Genomic DNA, 6,501 nt, shown 5'->3' with positions numbered 1-6,501 from the left:
TGTGTTAAAATTTTCCCTATAAATAATAATAATAACAGTGGTGTGGCAAGCCTGTTCTTTGTTATAATTTTTTAACAGAGCTTCTGTTATTTTGCACACACCGTTTTTCAATCAAGTGATAGGACAATTGCAATATTTTTCCCAGTACTGGTATAATTACTGACTGCGTAGTAAAGTTCCGATTCTGAGACAATTACCGATTCCGATTCTTTATAAATCTCTTTATATATTTAACTATTAAGTTGTTATTTTCATCGATTTTTAAACAACAAGAAAATAAAATAAAAAAATAATTAGAATACTTTTTTTTTTTGATATCGGAAGTAGACACAATTTTTTTTTTTTTTTCCGATTCTGATACTCCAAAGCATTATGATTTTTAAGAGTAAAAATTTCGATTTCGATTAATCCCGATATATATATATATATATATATATATATATATATATATATATATATATATATATATATATATATATATATATATGAATGAGAAAGATGTATTTAGCTTAAAACATTGTGTGTAAGGTTAAAAAAAGGTTTTCTGATTTTTTTTTTTTAAGGCAATGCACTGTATATTTTCTCCGACGCTTGTACCCTTATACAAGTATTTGAAAACTTTTAATAACATTTTTTTTAAATAATTTTTTTGATTACCTGTTGGATGTAAAATGTGTGGCATCCGAAGTTTCGGGATTAAAATCCTATTGTCAAGGATGACGCCAAAAAAAGATATGTTTGGTCAAATTCGATTAAATTACAAAAATATTATTTAAGTTAAATTTTTTAACCCATGCATGTACATATACGTTTTTTTTATTTGTTTTTTTCTTTATTAATTACTTATTTATTTCCTATTTATTATTCATTTATTAAATATATTTTTTAATTTTTATAATTACTAAAATATTAGATAAAAAATAATTTGCATTTTTTTTTCCGTCGAGAACCGACATGACTTTTACCTTCATGTGTTGTTAAGTAATGCAAGAATTCTATGTTTGGATTAATACTGTATCACATTCAGTCGTCGTCGAGAAACACGTAAATTATGGCATTAATTTAATATTCGTATCCAATCTTTTTTCCTTTTTTCGTTTTCTGCGAAGTACCTATTTACAATGCCTCCCCACGGGACAGAGTTAGACATCAGGGTCGTTCTTTAACGTGGAGAAAAGGTACAAAATAAAAATTGTCTCAGTCGTGAAGGATTTCTCCCCACTGAAAGAGAACGAGAAATGGAAGTGCCGCATCTGAAGAACAGATACTACACTTTGATCTTAGCCAAAAGGCCAATAAAGTAGTAATGGCCAAGGGAAGTAATTCATAAACTTTATAGGTCTAATTTATCTCCCTTACATTGGTTCTGGAAAACTCTGATAAATGTTCCAACCCATTTCTATCATTGAGCTTCTATCATCCTAAACAACCTAATTTATTCTATCTGGGTTAAAAAAAAATCTGGACCCCTTTAATTGCCTTTCGTTAAGTCTAACACGTATATGTTATTATGGAGTATTAAAAATGTTATTTTTTAGGGTTTAAATGTTAAAAAAAAAATAATTTATAAACATTCCCTTTTGAAAAGCTTATTGTATTTGCAACTACTTGTATATCACCTGTTGTCAGTGTTCGTATGCGTGTGACAAATCGCTAAATCATCTTCATTTATTTTTATATTCGGCTGCAAAAATGATTTGAAGCACACAACGTTCTTTTAATTTGCGGACATACATGTGCGCAGGATAAACAACTGCTAAACCTTGAATTTAAAAAATGCGTCCGTTGTAATAATTTACACATTTTATGTATATTATTATTATACAATAATTTGTAACCTAAAATAATATTCTTGGGCATTAAGGTATCTTGTATAAGAAAGAATAATATGCATTAAATGTATAATTACTACAATATATATATATATATATATATATATATATATATATATATATATATATATATATATATATGAACAAACAGTTCATGAAATATGTTAAAAAACACTTTGAAATGAATGAAAAACATATATAATCTGAAAAGGATATATATATTTATATATATATATATATATATATATATATATATATCCTTTTATACAATATATATATATACAATATATATACATATATATCTATATATTACTTACAGTATATATATATATATATATATATATATATATATATATATATATATACACATATATATTAATTTAAGTTTTAACAGTTAGTTTGACTTTGCACACATGTATGTCCGCACATCAAAAGAACATTGTGCGCTTTAAATCATTTTTGCAGCCGAAAATAAAAATAAGATTTGGAAGATGATTTAACGATTTGTCACATATCCACTCTGACAACAGGTGACATTCAAGTAGTTGGAAATACAATAAGTTTTTTTCAAAAGGGAATATGTGCCTATTTTTTCGATACCAAAAACGATTCCGTTAATTATCTTAATTTTTTATGTCGTTCAAAATAGATAAAAATACAAACTTCATAATTAAATATATAGTTATTCGTAACAAATCGGACTCAATAATTGTATAGGAATCAGGAATTTTCTACGAAATCACAATTGTACCAGTACCGGGAAAATATTGGAATCGTCCTATCACTAGATTGACAAACAGTGTGTGCAAAATCACAGAAGCTTTGCTAAAATAAACAGAACTTCCACAACACTGTTATTATTATTATTTGTAAGAAGAGTTTTCACACAAGTCAAAATCAAAGATTACTCTCTCAATAATCTATGGTATTTCGTATAGAATACAACAATCTTTCCATCTTTCCAGTACTCTTTACTTCGTTCGATAACAGTTGTGCGTTATCACAACAGCCATTTACTATTAATTTCTTACTCCACTATCTATTGACCTTCACTCATATTTGGTGACCATAATCTTACACAAGGCCTTAATCACCTTTTGCTCCCATTCAGTGGAGGTCTTCTTAGTGTTTTCTCTCCTTAGTGTTGCCACACTTCTTGGGCTTTCACTCGGAGTGTCACGAATACAATCATCGAAGATTGCTCGTTGAGAACAACTTGTAGTTTTCTCTGGAATCTGAGTGACAACTCTCCCCGGATTTCTAGTACTCTCTAATTTGATCGATAACCTTTGAAAAAGAATTAGTGTTATCGCAGAAGCCGCTTATCATTGATTTCTCGTTGGTAGCAACCATTGCTTTTCACTGGAATTTGTGTTTTAATAAGCCTCTCCAACGTCCCAACCCTCTTTGCACTTGTCTATCGGAGGTCTGGATAGTGCTTTGTCTCATCCGACTTTTCATCCTCCTTTACCCTTTACACTTATTTCGTATGGTGCCAGTTTATGGTGATATACGTACACATTAAAAAAAAAAAAAAAAAAAAAAGGGGGACTGAACGCAGAGTGCGTTGGGTTGCGGCGTGACTGTATAAGTTACCTACAATTATACCTTTTCAGTTTTCCATGTGATTCACATTTGTGTTTACATATGTAGTTGTTTCTGCTGTTCAGTTTGTGTCTATAGTTTATGTGTAGGATCATTTTTTTTTTATTTTGGATTTGGATTTTAATTTAATTTGAATTAAATGTTTGTATTTTTGTTTTTTCTGTGTGTCTTTTTTTTTCGTGAAGGGGCGTAATTCTTGTTATTAAAATTATATCTATTAATAATACGTTTTATTTTATTATTGTTATTATCTTTACTATTATTATAACTGCTATCATTTTTTTTATGTAGGATAAATGTATGTACGTATATATTATTTATATTTTAAAAATATTGTGTATATAAACGTGAGTTTATAACTGTGTTTTCGGAGTAATCATATATATCACGACCATACAGAGCTCACAGGACACAAAAATGGTTAGTGGACATTTTGTTCACATGACCTCTAAAGTTTGGTCTTCTAGCTCTCCAAATGTCAATGTTTTTAGACGACTATGTATGGAAGAGGTTAATATGGAAAAGGTTGGAAACTGAGAAGACTTGATGCCACTCGGATCATAGGACTCACCACTTGTTATCGGCATTATACAATCACTTATAAGGACTTATGTGAAAACTCCTGTTTTCAGTTTTCCATGTGATGCACATTTGTGTTTACATATGTAGCTGTTTCTGTTGTTCAGTGTAATCAGTTCAATCTCTCGTCCCCCCTCGCCAATCTTTCACGAAGAACACCCGTCTAGCTGAATCCACTGTCAAAAATTTCCCCCACTCTATATCTGTGCCTAAATCAAAACGCGGATTCCATGAACAAAGCTTCTTTCTTAGAACTGCACGCCTGTGGAACTCTGTTCCGTCTGCCTGCTTCCCACCGAACTACAACTTGGATGTCTTCAAGTCCAATGTTTACAAATTCCTAATGAACCGCCCCCTTAAGTAAACACTTCATCAAATCTCCACATTAACGTAATGTACTTGCAATAACCCTTATCCCTGAGTGGCTTCCGGGCCTTGATAAGTGGTGATCTCTGTGTAAAAAAAAAAAGATAAAAAATTAATTGCATTTTTTTATATCCGTCGAAAAGGGGACGTTACTTTTACGTCTATGTGCTGTTAAGTAATTACAGCAGTCTATATTTAGATTAATATTGTGTCACATTCTGTAGCTGTCGCGAAACAAGTAAATTGCGGCATTAATTTAATATTCTCCATCAAGCTTTATTTTGAAAAATTTTCAAGGGAGGTAATTCATAAACTTTCTTGGTATTATTGATCTCCCTTAGATGTGTTATGGAATAACTATGATCAATGATCTAATCCATTTTCATCATTGAGATACTATCATCCTAAACAACCTAATTTAATTTAAAAAGAATATACATAAATTGTAAGTAATTACACATTGAATGTATATTATTATTTCTTATACAAGATATCTAAATACGAAGAATATTATTTTCGATTGCAAATTATTGTTTTTAAAATATGTTTAATTAAATCTTGTATGGCAATAATATACCTTAAATGTGTAAATTACAACGGACAAATTATTTTAAATTCACGTTTTAGCAGTCGTTTATCCTGCACACATGTATGTCCGCAGATCAAAAAAAAAAACGTTGTGCGCTTCAAATCATTTTTGTAGGCAAAAATAAAAATAACACTTGGAAGATGATTTAGCGATTTCTCACACACATACGCACGCTGACATCAGGTGACATACAAGTCGTTGCAAATACAATTAGCTTTTCAAAAGGGAATGCTCCTTAATTAATATTTTTACATTTAAACCCCAAATAAAATAAATTTAAAAGCTCCATAATAATACGTACGTGTTAGACTTAATAATATAAGCCAATTCAATGTACCCGGATATTTTAAAACCAGGATAGGATAAATTCAGTTGTTTCGGATGAGAGCAGCTCAACGATAGAAATGTGTTGGAACATTGATCAGAGTTTTCCAGAAGCGATGTAAGGGAGATAAATAATACCTAGAAAGTTCATTAATTACTTCCCTTGACCATTGTTTAAATAAATAAATAAATAAATAAATAAAATAAAATAAAATAAAATAAAAAAGATTGGCAAAGAATATTAAATTAATGCCACAATTTACATGTTTTTGCGACAGCGACTCAATGTGACACAAGATTAATCAAAATATAGAATTCTGTAATTACTTAACAACAACATGGACGTAAAAGTAACGGCCCTTATTCGACGGAAACAAAAAAAAATGCAAATAATTTGTTATCTAATATTTCAGTAATTATATTTTTAATTTTGAAATAAAGTTACATAATTAAAGAAAAGAATACGAAGACTGAGGTTATTTTAATTATTCACAATAAGTTTTCGCATAAATTGTTATGAATGATTGCATAAGTAGCAGTGTCAGAAATTTCGTGAAAATAGTGAATAATTCCACCCCATCTTTCCAAGCTTATAACTCCTCGAAAAATGTAATTCAAGCCCTAATTTTTTTTTCAATTAAAGGAGTAAGGACCAAGGTTTTATTTTAAAAAAAAAACAAAAACAAAACAATGTGTTTTTTTTTTAAAAAAGGTTTTAAACTTCGGACTTTACAGGTAAATTTCTAAAAAACTGATTTTTTTTTTGTTTTAAATTTGAATATATTATTTATTGACCTTTTCTCTTCAATTTGTGATATATAAAACTATTAAACATAAATTAATTATTTACTTTTTAATAGACATTTCAAAATGAGAGGCGTAAATTATTCGACCCCCTATCTTTCTAAGCTTATAACTCCTCGTAAAATGTAATTCAAGCCCTAATTTTTTTTTCAATTAAAGGAGCAAGGACCAAGGTTTCATTAAAAAAAAAAAAAAAGACAAAAAGAAAAAATGTGTTCTTATAAAATAAGGTTTAAAACTTCGGACTTTACAGGTAAATTTCTAAAAAACTGATTTTTTTTTTGTTTTAAATTTGAATATATTATTTATTGACCTTTTCTCTTCAATTTGTGATATATAAAACTATTAAACATAAATTAATTATTTACTTTTTAAGAGAAACTTGAAAATGGGGGGGGGCGT

General features: G+C 29.0%; 1 pseudogene; it reads right to left on the bottom strand.

The window, feature by feature from the left end:
* Nucleotides 1–1,173: 1,173 nt before the first annotated feature.
* Nucleotides 1,174–1,304, bottom strand: LOC145285411 (U2 spliceosomal RNA; annotated as a pseudogene).
* Nucleotides 1,305–6,501: the final 5,197 nt, after the last annotated feature.

Source organism: Euprymna scolopes, chromosome 9 (assembly GCF_053919585.1).
Source record: "Euprymna scolopes isolate OS-2025 chromosome 9, ASM5391958v1, whole genome shotgun sequence".
NCBI classification, from domain to species: domain Eukaryota; kingdom Metazoa; phylum Mollusca; class Cephalopoda; order Sepiida; family Sepiolidae; genus Euprymna; species Euprymna scolopes.
This window is presented reverse-complemented; position numbering and strand designations above follow the sequence as displayed.